Consider the following 15,715-nt stretch of genomic DNA (forward strand, 5'->3'; position numbering starts at 1 on the left):
CAAGATGGGATTGGGAGGGAGACAAACCATAAGTGACTCTTAATCTCACAAAACAAACTGAGGGTTGCTGGGGGGAGGGGGTTTGGGGGAAGGGGGTGAGATTATGGACATTGGGGAGGGTATGTGCTTTGGTGAGTGCTGTGAAGTGTGTAAACCTGGTGATTCACAGACCTGTACCCCTGGGGATAAAAATATATGTTTATAAAAAATAAAAAATTAAAAAAAATAAGTAAAATAAATAGATAAAATCTTTAAAAATAAATCACTTCAGATGATAATTTCTATGGGTAATTTCACTAATTTTTGCTGGGATGTTAAATTTTTTAGGAAATAAACCTTTTACCTGTCTGACTCATAATGACATTTTATATATGTGATTTTGGTGGGGTTTTTTAAAATTTTTATTTATTTGAGAGAGAGAATGTGTGCATGTGAGTGGGGGTAAGCAGAGGGAGAGAGAATCCTCAAACAGACTCCCCACTGAGCCTGGAACCCCATACATGGACTTTATCTCACCACCCTGGAGATGACCCCAGCTGAAACTGAGACCATTGTTTAACCAACTGAGTCACCTAGGTGCCCCTATCTGTATGTGATTTTAACAGAACCAATTTCAGGTACATGACATCACAGCTTTGGAAGGTTTTTATGGTAGTCACTGGAAAATGAGAGTTCCTGCTTTCTTGGGAAGGAACAAAGGTTCTGGATACTTGACTAGCAGTTGTTTCTTTCACTCATCATAAATGTAGCAAGGGTAAATTGTCCCCAGAAATGATTAAGGGATATGGTTCCTGACATCCACTAAAGGGGAGCCCTCAAAGTCTGAGTTGGTATTTTGCCTTACATACATCTGGCACATGGCCAGTATGACTTCACAGCAGTTTTGAACTGAAGGGAAAAGAAAACATAGTAACTCTCAAATTAATATTTTTTTTACTAAAAATTATAAGATGCCAACTCAGTGCCTAAAATTTTTTGTTAATAAAAACCCAATTTTTATTTAATATAAAAATTTACTTCTAATTTAATATAAATTAGAAAAACCTTATTTTGTGGATTTATATTTGCAGTTGTTAACAAAGTACTCTTTTAAAATAACTTTAGTATGTATCTGAGTGTAAAAATTAGTGCTTTGTAAATTTCAGTTTTGGAGAATGAGTAACTTTTCTTTTAAATGTTAACTGATGTTTCTAAACTTAGGCATTTATTTCTAATTCAAGCCTATTACATTAATGAAGAACAAAATAAATACTCTCTGTTGCCATTTTATATTATAGATAATAGTTTGGTATAATTTAAAGCACTGCCAAAACAGTTTGAAAAGATAGCATCTTCAAATTGGTATTTCTTTCCCAGCCAAATGATAGGTTGGTTTGCCCCTGTGTTTCATTTGCTGCCTAATATCCCAAAGCAAATACAGATGGAATAATTTAAACTGGCCATTTCTTCAGATGCTAAAAGCAGTAGCATCCTTTGAAATTAGTTACTTTAGTTACACATGACATGAATTGATAACTACACAGACGGTATTGGCATTTTCCTATTGTTTTTCAAGTTTATCACTTTCTTCTAATAGTGGGTATTCTTTCCCTCAGGAGATGCCAAGACAAAGAATATAAGAAAATAAACCTGAAATAAAATAACTCTTTACTACTATATCACCTTTTGGCTTGAGTAACTCTAAAGAAGTGTACAGAGATTTTCCTTTTCATCAGTGAAATGAGCAAAAGGATTCCATGTTATAACAATAAGTTTTCAAGGTTCATTTGAGCCATAGATGCATTGTGTATCTCTGAGCAATATTACTCAGATGTTTTTTTATCTTGTAAGCATCTGATGGCACCAATACCTATAAGTACCTTTTGCAAAGAGGAATATTGCCTGGTGAGCAAGACAAAGCATGTTCTGAAATATATTTTTGTCTTAGATTTGGTTTTTAAAGTGACTGTATGGTAATAGAAGTTTCTTAGTGATGGAAAGGGAGATGTAGGAGTAATGAGTACATATGCATCCTTCCACATGAATAAACTATTCTTTAAGGGACTGATACCATTAACTTTTTTGTTGTTATTTATCGATTTTAAGTTTTTGTTACTATTCATGGCAAAGTATTAAGATTCTCAGGTAAATTTCAAAGTAATATGCTAAGTCAGAAAATTTGGGGCCCCTGGGTAAGTCATTCAGTTCAGAGTCTGCCTTCCACTCAGATCAGGATCCCAACATCTTAGTATTGAGGTGTGTTGGGCTCGCTGCCCCATGGTAAGTCTGCTCCTCCCTCTCCCTCTTGCTAATGCTCTTTCTCTCTCTTAAATAAATCAATAAAATAAAATAAAAATTGCTTTAATGTCAAAGCCTACTTATATTTGATGCAAATGTTAGAAGTACGATCAGGACTAATAATACTGGAGAATTCAACTGAAATAAAAATGAAAATTTACATCTAATGTCTCATCTTTACAAATAAATAGGTTTTCCCCTATAACTTATCTGAGGAATATGAATCTGAAAGCTATTAGTACATTTTTTCCAATTATTAGGGTTGTAAGGAAAACAGTTATTAAAACAATAAAGAGCACAAACTATTTTTCCAAGGTTAAAAGACAGCTGAAAACTGGTTGAGTCAAAGTTCCTAAAAAATACTTATTTTATTTATAATGAAAGTTGAAAAGTGAAAATTTGCTTTTTTCTACTTCCAGTAGAAATATTGTAATATTTAGACTATTGTAATATGCTGTAAATATTTAGACTATTGTATGGAGAACGTAAACAAATGCATCTTGTGAGCATTAGCCAAAAATACTGCAATGCTATCTCCTTACTGTAGTGTGTAAATTTTATCCCTTTCTAGTTGTAAGTTACTCTTTGTGTTCAGAAACAATAGCCAGACACACACTGGGCTTTTCTTAAATTGGTGGAAGAAATGAAAACATTATGCATTAACATTTGAGAAGGTGTATCATTCTGTTCATAGCCACTCGTTTAAATCTAGGCTTTTTTAGGTTATTCATTCACACTCAACCAGTGGTTACTGCATGCCTAGTACGTATGCTAGGTACTGACTGTTCATCCGCGAAGAAAACAGACCAGTAGACTCCACAAAAAGCCCAATCCCCTTCTCATGAAGCTTACATTTTAGTGAGGGAAGCAATGTGTTGGATAAATAAGTAAAATGTGTATTATGTTGAGTGGCATGAAACAAATGAAGCTTAAAGGGGAGGGGTGGTTGAAGGAGAAGCTGAAGTCCTAGAGAAAGTGTCCAGGGAAGGTTCGGTAAGGGCGGAGCACATGAGTCAAAGCTGATGAAAGGGGGAGGGCAGGCTCCATAGACATCTGGAGATTGGGCATTCCAGACTTGAGAGCTGCAGGAAGAGCAGTGGGGATGAAATCGGGGTAGGGGACTATAGTAGCAGATGAGGTTCAAGAAGCAATGGGGTTCAAATCCTGCGAAGCCTTATAGATCGCAGGAATGACTATTTCAAATTCAGCAGTCCTCTTGTCCTCATTACTTTGAACTGCGCTTGCTGGATTCTTGCTATCTTACCAGCTTTCAAGGGTAACTGATCTAAAGAGAGCTTCATGTTTATGACAAATTTCTTGGAAAATACTGAGTATCTTTGAGGTTCTCTGGGCCACATGTCTTTGGTTGTGTCAAGCGAATGGGAATGCATGTAGTTTTGCCTTCTCTTTTTGTCCCTTCATAAATTTGAATAAACTTTGAGGATGAAATCAATCTTCTTGTTAAATGTTCATTTTATGTCCAGCCAAATTAATTACTTTTGAAAATCCATTATTCATTTTTCTTTTCTCATTTCTTCACTGGTTTTCTGGTCATATTTAATATCTCCCTTCTCATTTAGGTATCCTTTTTTCCTTTACTAGGTTTTCAGATGCTGTGTAACATAAAACATCTTCACAAATTCATCTTGAGAGATTGCACTTTATATTAAACATTGTATAGCCTCTTGTCATTGAAAATATGAACATAATATTTGAAACTGTCATAACAAGGTTTTATGTATGTGGAACTTTCCTGTTCTGTATTTGCCTTCATTTGTCCTTCTCTTTAAAACTGAAGTAGATTGTCACTGGTACCTATTTATGGGCATGAATTTCAATACCAAGAAGAATATGATTCAGTATCTGACACAGCTGGGCCTGAGATGGAGTGTCTGATAAATATACTTAGAAAATGTAACTTTTGCTAGAAAGAAGTTTGCCTAAATTCTTCTGTGTTAAACTTGAGAAAACAGTATTATATTTGACAATATCTGCATTCAGGATGACAGGTTTTCTGTAGCAAACAAGGATTAAGAAATGACTTCATGTAGCATCTTTAATAATTTTGTATCTCAAGGGATTACATATATTAAATATTTTCAGGTTAGCACCTGGGTTTTAAGATTTTTGGTTTATTTTGCTTTGATTTTCCTTTTTTCCTTCTCTTATGCATCAGTATTGGGAACATTTTCAAGTCTTTAATAAAGACTTCCAAAAAAAGCTATCTCCTTTTTTTTTTTTTAAGATTTTATTTATTTTTTTGACAGACAGAGATCACAAGTAGGCAGAGAACCAGGCAGAGAGAGGGAGGAAGCAGGCTTCCTGCTGAGCAGAGAGCCCGATGTGGAGCTCGAACCCTGGGATCATGACCTGAGGTGAAGGCAGAGGCTTAAGCCACTGAGCCACCCAGGTGCCCCAAAAGCTATCTTCTAAAAATGATATTTACTACCAGCAAGTGGTTGGAGCTCCATATATTTTTTAACTTTGCTATTAAAATTAAGAAACCCTTCTTATAGTTACCATCTCTCATGTGTTGAATAGAATGAAAAGCTTTGATACCTGGCTGTAGTTTTTTACATCTTTCAATGTGTTTTTTAAATATAAAGAATAGGTAATCATATATGCAATTTATAAATATTAGGTCATAGAGATTACTTATTTTTAAGAGTCAGTTCTTTTAAAATTGGAATTTCTAAGCTAGTGAGGCAGTAATTTGAGTAGATTAATTCTTCAAAAAAAAAAATACCCCCCCAAATGACTATCTTTACCAGAAACATGTATCATCCTGGATTAAGTGACTTTGAAACTTAGAAATATATCTCTCATTCTTTGGGGTTTGTCATTCTTCATAAACCATTTGTTATGAGCTTTGGATTAATTACGCTATTTGATAAACACTTACTGAGCACCAACTATGTTCCAATGCCATAAACATCGGTGAAAAATACATCAGTGATCTCTTCCTTCACTGAATTCAGTGGTGGGAGAGATATACATTTAAAAAATAATTGCAAATAAACCTATTATTGCAGACTTTGCTATAGGAAAAGATTTTGCTCTGAATTGGTAATAGGTGGCACCTAAATTATTTTAGAGACCTGAGGAAGAGTGACATCTGTGTTAAAACCTGAAAGGTAAAAATAATCTTCCTCTGCAAATGGCTGGGGAAAGGCACAGAACAGCAAGTGCAAAAGATGTCCGTGGGAATGGCTTTTGTGTTTGAGAAACAGGAGGGAGGGTAGTGTGACTGAGGCATGGTGAGACTGGAGATAAGGTTGGAAAGCTAAGAAGGAGAGGATGATGAAGGGCCCTCACCAGTCAGGATAAGCAGCTTTCAGTTTCATTCCCGATACAGTTCTGTTGGTGGTGGTGGAATAACTTCTTTACTTTCAAAGAGTACATAGGAAACACCATGAAAAGCCTTTTTTCTGGCCCTGCGTATGTTTATGCCCTGCTTTATGATTGTTTTTCTAGTCATCTGCTACCACAGAGAGTGCTTTACGAAAAATTTTTGTACATTATGTTTACTCACGTGGAGATAAACTTTAGGTAAATTCTGCTGTTAGACTATCTAAATAGATATGTTATAAAACTCATGAATATTTCCCAACTTCATGTCCCTGCCCCCAGGCAGCATCCAGTCTGAACTTAAAAGATTTCTCTAGAAAGGCTATTCAGTCCTTGGGAAGCCCGTGCTTCCCAGAAGGCTTCAACAGTATTTTATATAAAAGCAGGCCTATATAAGAGGTGATTCTATAAATGACCAACTAAACCCCATACCTTACTCTTAATAATAGAGATTTAAGTCTTTATGAATAAGACTATCAGAAAATAGCCTTATCTCTATATAGTGTCACTTTTTACCAAATTTTAATATCATCCGAGTATGCTTGATTATAGTCAGGCTTTCTTGAGAGGACTGTTTAAGAAAGCTCAGTGGGAAAAATACCCCCAAAGTATTGGAGACTTCTCAGTGATCAGTTATCACAGCCGATATGTAACAGCTGTCCTCTTGTTAGTCACTATAACATTACAGTAAAAGAAATGCTCAGTGGGATTCAAAGGACACTCTCACTCTGATTTGGAAGCTGGGTACTTCAGAGTGACTTTTGTCAGTGTAAATATGATTGCTGTGGTTTTGGAGCCATCTATAAATTTATATTTCTACTCATTACTTTTAGCTGTGTGACTTTAGGAAAGTTACTGAATTTCTGTAAGCCTCAACATCTTTACTTATAAAATGAAGGTGAGAATAATAATGTTTCTAAAATTAAATGAAATAATATAAGTAACAAATGGGGGCACAGTTCCCAGCACTTTCTAAATTCTTAGTAAATACTACCTGCTACTAAATTCATCTGAGCTGGGACTAACATTAAGTGTAGTTTGCATTTTCAGTTCAGTGAGCTATCAGATTCTTATAGTGCCTAGATACTTAAAAGTAAACAATATCCAACCTTTGAAAACTGTTAGTATTTTCAAAGCATTGGTGGTTACTTGTTTAGGCTGAGATTGTTCAGTACAAATGTTAATGAACTAATTAAAAATTAATCTGAGGCATTCATTTCTTTTTCTTCCTACTAGAGCATTACCAAACAATTACATTTTAACACAAGAGTGCTATTAATGTGTCGGTCAGTAAATTTTTCTTTCATATCTTTAAATATTAAAATTTTACATTTGTAGAAAATAAATATGCAAACACAGTAGAATGTCAGATAGCAGCTTTCAGTGGACCAAACATTTTGTCTGAAGTTAACCATAAATATGCAAAGAAATATGATTGAGATGCAATTTAAAAAAAAACGTATTTGTAATAGGAAAGAGTTTAGAAAGTAGTTCAAGCCAAATCACAGTTGAAACTCTGAAATTTATCACAGGATATAGACAAGTCAAAGTTAGAAGACAAGTGGATACTGAGTAGGTGGTTTGGAGTAGAAGTGCTCTTCAGAGAGCTTAAAACCTGTCAGAGATGGAGAGGAATGAATAAAATAACAGTTTCTGAGATGTGTTGGGATGTATGGAAAACCAGAGTATATAAGACAAGGTTAGAGGAGGAAATAATTTGGCTGAACTGTTTACACCCCCTGAGTGTACTGAAGATAGATTTATGAAGAGTTTAATTTTAACAGTTGAGGTGGGAAATGATTAAGCTCTGAAGAGTAGTTTTCTAGTCCAAGTTAGGATGGTTTTTGGCAATATTCCGGGGAAGATGACAGGGTTTTTGCCAAAAGGAAAGATGTTGATGTCAAGTACCTTTCAAAATGTCCTTGTATTTCCAAGATAATGTTGAGGTACATGTGTCATCCATTTCAACAAGATGAGCCATATGGGTTTTTGTATTTGAATAATACCTAAGTTGCTAAGGATATAAACACTGTTAAGTGTGGTAGATGAAAGATTTGATCTGTTTCACTTCATTTTTTTAGACAGCTGCAATTTACATTGTAGAATGGACATTGAAGTTATTTTATATAATCCAAAGGCAAGTATAAACTTAGATTGTTGAACAGTTCCCAGAATGTGCTGCTCCAGCTTTTAACAGTAGTTCAACGTAAATAAACCTTGGGATTTATGTGTTCTGTTGAGTATAAACTGAACTCACTGACCTAAAACTCTACTGCAGATACAGTATGTTATAGATTAAGAGATGTAAAATGGGGGCAAATTTTAATTTAATGTGCTAAATATTCACTGATATTAACATTTCTCACCTCTCTCTTAATGTCATAGGACTTCATTAACACAGAACTTAATGTCATAGAACTTCATTAACATAGAACTTCAAAACACACGACGATGCTCTGGAAGTATAAACAGAGACAAGATTAATGAGTTGATGACTTGTCCTTAGTATTCTTTCCCTCTGTCTTTCTTTGTCTGTCTGTCTCTCTTTCCATATGTATGTGTGTGTGTGTATATATATATATACGTATATATATATATATAAAATTGAATTTTTATCTGAACCATATATTTTTAATTTAACTAAAATCAGTTTTTAGGCATCACAATGCTATGTGTATGATTAGTGTTCTAACTTTTTCTGTGTCTCCTCTGTGTAGTCCCCTTGACAAATCATTCAGTCTGCCTCTCATTTCTCATCATCTCTCACCTCTCTTACCTTGGTCTTTCTTAAAGCAAAGGCAATTTCAAAAATCCTGATTAGTTAAGACTTAGGAAAAATTTAATGTTGGAAAATCTAGCTGTTCCATTAACACTGTTGCTTGCCATTTTTCTGTTTTTATGGAAGCCTAGTATATTATACCTGGCTGTAAAACTGATCTATAAATTATAGCCAAAAATATAATAAAAGTACCTAACTTTTTAATACTACCTTCTAGACAATTCCTTGACTAAAAATAGCTTGAAACTGGTGTTTGCTTAGCATTTTTAACATGTGGCTGGCTATTCACCACCTAGAAACATCTAAACTAATCATGATTGGAAACTAATCATGGTTGGAACTTACTATAAATATAATTTGTAATAAGGAAGAATTTTATCTTTTCCAGTTTAAAATATTGCTTTCCTTGTTACAAAATAGTTACCTGAGATTCTTCATATCTTATTGGCATATTATCTATGAGCATAATACTGTTTGTAAGCATTTTTATTTTATAAATAAATAATACTGTTTGTAAGCATTTTATTTTATAATTTTAAGAAAAGAATCATAGAAAAATAATTTGGGAGCTATTTCAGCAATATATACCCTCTTTGACATTACCTTTCAGTTTTTAATCAGTATGTAATTTTCCAAAGATGAGGTCTTTTTAATTGGAACCTTTATAGCACCTAGGTAAGTTCCTACATGGATTATGTGTAGCGTTATTTTCCTTTGTGGCTGTTTTGGGTTTTGGGGGTTAAGGACTTAAATCCCCACATAAGCCACATTGCATATCAGGAAGAAGATAGACAAGGAAAGGGGCAGAGAGCAGAGCTGACGACAGAGATCAATAAAATTTCAGAAACTAGACACCCTTCTATCAAGTAACAGAATAGTGACAATCTATTATATGTTAAGTACAGCATTAGTTATATATCACATTAGACTGAACAATTTTGTTAGTGCGCTCTAATAAAGTAACTTGTGTTATCTTATTATATTTTTTTACTCTCATAGCATTAGATTTTTTGTGGTAATTTTAGTGGTCATCTGAATGGCTGCCTTGTGTCTACCTGCAAGTCACTGGTACACACCCTTTTCATAACCTTCTGCTGCAACATTGTTCTCAAACTGCAAGTCAGGGGGGAAGTTCAGTTTAATAGCAGTAACAATATTAGTAAGCACCAGAAAAATACATTTTGAGTTTGGCGTTCTGTGTGTCCAGCACTGTACTAAATTCCGAATTCTTACCAGAATCCTCTTTGGTGGTTATTGCTTGGCCATAGTTATGCTTACTGAGCCTGGGGCTGAGAGAAGTTAGTGCTTTGCCAGGGCAGTGAGCTAGAGCCACTACAGTCTACCCACTCCACAAGCTGTTTATTACTAGTGCACCTCTGAGTGGGACAAGCCAGCTGTCTTTGCCTTCTTTCTTCTCCTTTCAGTTTTATCAAGATATAATTGAAACACAGCACTTTGTAAGTTTAAGGTGTTTAGCATAATATTTTGACTTACATATATTGTGAAATGATTGCCACTGTAAATTGTTTAGCATCCATTATCTGAATGTAGATATAATAAAAAGAGAAAGCAAAACAAGTAAAGCTTTTGCCCTTTTATGAGAACTCCTAGAGTTTACTCTTACAACAACTTTAATATTTATCACACAGCAGTGTTACCCATAGGCACCATGCTGTACTCACTTATTTACCTTGTAACTGGAAGTTTGTACCTTCTGACCACCTCTCTCCTGTTTCCCTTTCCCCATTCCCTTTCTCCACTAACCTCAAATCTGGTCCCTTTTTCTCTTTTTTTTCTTTTCTTTTTTAATTAGAAGGTTTTTTCCTGTTTTTAAAAGACTTTGTCTGTTTGTTTGTTTATTTATTTATTTATTTGACAGAGAAAGAGAGAGAGTGAGTGCACAAGCAGGGGGAGTAGCAGACAGAGGGGAAAGAGAAGCAGGCTAAGCAGGGAGCCAGATGTGTAGGGCTCCATTCCAGCACCTCCAGACTATGATCTGAGCCCTTGACAATGCTACCACCCAAGCACCCACCCTTTCTTTCTTTTTATTAGAGATTTTATTTATTCATTTAGAGAGAGTGAGAGCGTGCAGAAGCTGTGGGTGGGATGGGGGGTCGGTGCAGAGGGAGAGAGGGAGAAGAGAAAGAGAGAAACGGGCTTTCCACTGAGCACAGAGCCTGACCTGCTGCTTGATCCCATGATCCTGAGATCATGGCCTGAGCCAAAATCAAGTCTGATGCTCAACCCACTGAGCCACTCAGGCTCCCCTGTTCCCTTTTTCTTTGAGTTTGGTTTATTGCTTGGCTTTGCTATGTTTTGTTTTTAGTCTCCACATATAAGTGAAGTTCATACAGTATTTCTCTTTCTTTGTCTGACATATTTAACTTAGTATAATGCCCTCAAGGTCCATGCATGTTGTCACAAATGGCAGGATTTCCTTTTTTATGGCTGAATAATATTCCATTTTATGTATATATGTCAAAAATTCTTTATCTGTTCACCCACAAATGGGCACTTAGATTGTTTCCATATCTTAGCTATTGTAAGTAATGCTGCAACAAAATTGAGAGTGCATGTATCTTTTCAAGTTTGTGTTTTTATTTTCTTCAGATAAATACCCAGACAGAATTGCTGAACACATGGTAGTTCTATTTTTAAATTTATGAAGAACCCCCATACTGTTTTATAGTGGTTGCAACAATTCACATTCTCATCCACAGTCACAGGATTCTCTTTTCTCTACCTCCTCATCAAGCCTTGTTATTTCTTCTTTTTAATAATGCCTATCCTAACAGTCCTGAGGTAGTACCTCATTGTGGGCTTGATTTTCATTTCCCTGCTAACTGGTGATGTTGATCATCTTCTCATGTACCTATTGGCCATTCATACATCTTCTTTAGAGAAAAGGTTATTGCGATCTTTTACTCATTTTTAAATTGGATTATTTGAGATTTTGTTATTGACCTTTTTTGAGTTCTTTATATATTCTGGATATTAACCCTTATCAGACGCACAGTTCGCAGTTTTTTTTTTCTATTCTGTAGGTCATATTTTCACTTGGTGATGGTTTTGCTTGGCAGAAGGTTTATAATTTGATGTAATCTCACTAGTTATTTTTGCTTTCGTTGCTTTTATTTTGGTGTCAGATTAAAAAATCATCACCCAGGCTTATTTTGAAGAATTTACTACTTGTTTTCTTCTAGATTTTATGATTTCAGGTTTTATGTTTATGTTTTCAGTCCATTCCAAGTTTATTTTTGTGTGTGGTATAAGATAATGATCTATTTTCATTCTTTTATGTGTGAATATCCAGTTTTCCCAGCACTGTTTACTGAAGAAACTATGCTTTCCCTATTGTATATTCTTGGCTCCTTTGTCATAAGTTAATTGACAGTATATGTGTGGGTTTATTTCTGGGCTCTTCATTCTTTCCATTGATCAACGTGTCTTTTTATGCCAGTAACATACTGTTTTGATAGTATAGCTTTGTAATGGAGTTTGAAACTAGGGACCGAGATCTCTTCAGCTTTGTTGTTCTTTTTCAAGCCTGCCTTAGCTATACATGGTCTTTTGTGGCTCCATACAAATTTTAATATGGTTTGTTCTACTTCTGAGAAAAATGCCCTTGGGATTTTGATAGGGATTGCATTAAATCTATGTATTACTTTAGGTAGTATAGACATTTTAGTAATATTAGTTCTTTCAATCCATGAGCATGGAATATTTTTCCATTTATTTATATATTTTTCAATTTTTTGCCTTAATGCCTTGTAGTTTTCAGGATATAGATCTTTTACTTCCTTGGTTAGATTTATTTTCAGGCATTTTATTACTTTTGATATAATTGTGAATGATATTTTCTTCTCTTTCTGATACTTCATTATTAATGCATAGAAACAGCAGATTTTTGTGCATTGATTTTGTATTCTGCAACATTGCTGAATTCATTAGTTTTAACAATTTTTTGATGACTTCTTTTGGATTTTCTGTATGTGATATGTCATCTGCAAATAGTAACAGTTTCACCGCTCTCTATTTGGGGTACCTTTTATTTCTTTGTCTTTCATAATTGCTCTGACTAGGACTTCCAATACTAAGTTGAATAAAAATGGCAAAAGTGGACATCCTTATCTTACTCCTGATCTTACAGGAAAAACTTTTCAGTTTTTCACCACTGAGTATGATATTAGCTATGGGCTTGTCATATATGGCCTTTAATATGTTGAGATACATTTCCTCTATAGCCACTTTGTTGAAAGTTTTTAAGCATAAGTGGATATTGAATTTTTAATGCTTTTTCCACATTTATTGAGATAATCATATTTTTTCATTCTATTATGTGATGTTTCATGTTGATCGATTTGTGTATGTCGAACCATTCCTTGCATCCCAGCTATAAATCCCACTTGGTCATGGTGAATGAGTCTTCACATCACTTAAAGGTACTATCTCATATATATTTGATATGAGGTACCTCGTTTGCCTTTTATACATTGTCTTTAATACCAACTACATTCTTAAAAGCAAGAATGAAACTACATGGTGCAAGATTTTGACAGTAGTGGTAAAGTAAAAGAAGTTGAGACCTTGTAGGGGGGAAAAAATTTGTGAGGTACCCTATCAGAGAGTCGGTTGTCACAGAGGATTATTCCAAGATAAGTTATATTTAGGGCACAGGATCACCTGTAATGAAATTTTGTTAGATTTTCATGCTGTTTTTATTTCCCCTTACTATATAAATTAACTCCTAGATCCATTCTAGTTTGACCATTTAACCAGAAGGTCTCAAAAAAAATAGTATCTTAACTTAAGGTAAAAGAAAATATTTTGTAGCTTCAATAATTACTGCATTCAGAATAATTTTTAAAAATTATATGCTTGTCTTATTGGGAATTACTTACAAAAAAGCAGACTGCAGAATTTAACTTTTCAACAATGTTCTTTCCATTTGCAGCTCATTTAAAAAGAGTATCAATTTGTTATGGACCATTTACATTTTAAGAACTTTTGGAAACTCTCTGTCCTTTTAACCTAATGGAAGCAGACCACTTACTCTGGGCCATCCACAGGGTGATACTCCTGGTTTCCTGGCCTTTTCTGGATAGCCCAAGGGTTCATTTTCATTACTTGTATTCCTTCCTCTTTTGTCTAGTTGCACTGCCTTATCATTAACTACTTATTTGATTTGACTTTCCTTCCTCCGGGGCCAGTAATTATTATACATGTCATTTGGGTCACTAACAGCAAACAACCAAACAGAAATAAAAGAATAATGGCAAAGAATGGATCTCATACCACTAACATTATTATTGTGAACTTTAAAAATAAAAAAAAACTTTTACAAATTTGACAAGTAAAAAGTCTATATTTTACATAAGATTGCCTAACTTATCTGCTTAGTTTTTCATAATCATAAATAAGCTGTTTTACCCTATATAGTATTTAAGTATTACTATAATTTCTATTTTATAGAGGAGGAAATTATGGCTCATAAAGGTTATTTAATATAAACTTATAATTCAGAAGAGTTTCTGAAATAAACTGACCAGGACTAGTATTAGCTATCACCAGTACCCCAAGGATTTGTCAAAGTCCAGGGCTGGGCCCAGGAAGTATTTGAGAGTGTTTCAGAGTGATCCAACAGCTATGTGAGGAATATCTAGAGTAAAGAATGCAAAAGGAGCAAATTTAGATGTATACTACTCCTGACATCCCTCTTTGCCTCATATTACATAGCAGTTATGGGTTCAAGGATAAGTCTGTGGGATCTATAAACAATCACAGCAAAAGTAATCTTAAAAACAGTGCTTGCAGAAATACTGGTAATATTTCATTGTTAACCAGAACTTTTTCCCCCCACTCCTCATTGTTAATCAGGTGATCGAAATCTTCATGACTAACTTAATGTTGCATTATTGATAGACTCCCACCTCTGAGTAATTTCTCTGCATCTCTCTTAAAATGACTAGTCATTGTCTGACTTCCAGTTTCTTCTTTTTTTCTCATGAATTTTGGAATATTTGGAAAATTGAGCTAGCTCTTACTAATGACCTTTATTTTTTGGCTTCCCTTAAGAATGAGGAGTATACCTCTGATTGGGTCTTACTAGTTCCCCTTCTTTCACATCATCTAGGCATGAGAATAAGATGGTGATAAATCGCTTCAGAGTAGACAACTGTTTTAGAAACTCGTACATTCAGCAGTACTTACCAAGTCACTCTCACATGATGGACATAGTTAAACTGTAGGTATATCAAAGATCATAAACTCTTTACCTTCTAGGAGTTGGCCTCTAGGAGTTCACATTTGGAAAATGTTTCCACCAACAAATACACATAGAAGATCCACATTATTTTCTCATATTTGAATACTATCAAATTTGACTCCAACATAACTTATTTAATCCACAAGAGAACTATAAATTGGGTTTTGAAATACTGTTACCTCATAAATTTTCTGCCAAAATTCTTACCCATTCTCTATGATAAAAGGAAGACAATAAAGTGAAATTACATTCACTTTTTCCTTGTTCCCGTATATCTACAGACTATATTTGAGATCCAAAATCTTACAGCTACACTCACCAAGTTCAGTATCAGATTGAGTGAGTGATGGTGGGGGTGGATCAAAGAGGGGCTGGTTTAAAGAAGTATTTCTATACATTTCTATTTTGTTCTAGTAGTAGTAGAAGAAGATTAAGAAGAGCAGATATTTATCAGAACACATTTTATCGTAGTTGAATAATACAGACCTATTGAAAACCAACTTAATATTCAAAACCATGCTAACCACTGCTAAACCTGGGAGGAAAGCAGGAGAGAAGAAATAATCCATGACAGTGAAAAAAAAAATTCTACAAGGGGTGATAAATATTTTTTAAAAACACCTTCTTTCTGGAAAAGTGGAGAGATAGTGGGAAGTTGTTGAAGGCTTTTTTGACATATGTATCTCTAGATCAGTGCTCTGGAGTGTGGATTGAAACATACATTCCTTCACCCTAAGTCCTGACTACAGTTCTTATAGTGAGTGCAGCATTGGACCATATTTCCTAAGTGAATGAATTGCAAAAAGTGGTGATTTTTAAAATTTTTCCCTAGCATTAATAAAATATTTTTCTCTATATGTACAGTTGGAAGTCAGATAAACAGTGTCCTGGTTGTAGGAGGAAGACTGATCAGTATAGATACTAGAACCCCTGTGAAAGATTCTGGCTTGAGGGCACTATGGCCAGATAAGAAAATGATACCCAGAAAAGGTTATAATTACCTCAAAGAGATGTATTCAAGTAGGTGTCATGTCAGATTAGATCCT

The 15,715-nt window shown here is 34.6% G+C and overlaps 1 protein-coding gene across 3 annotated transcripts in view; it reads left to right on the forward strand.

Annotated features, from left to right (window-relative positions):
* FER (FER tyrosine kinase) overlaps positions 1-15,715 on the forward strand; it is a 473,779-nt gene that overhangs the window by 321,804 nt on the left and 136,260 nt on the right. The window lies entirely within an intron of this gene.

The sequence above is a fragment of the Mustela nigripes genome, chromosome 12 (assembly GCF_022355385.1).
Source record: "Mustela nigripes isolate SB6536 chromosome 12, MUSNIG.SB6536, whole genome shotgun sequence".
Taxonomy (NCBI): domain Eukaryota; kingdom Metazoa; phylum Chordata; class Mammalia; order Carnivora; family Mustelidae; genus Mustela; species Mustela nigripes.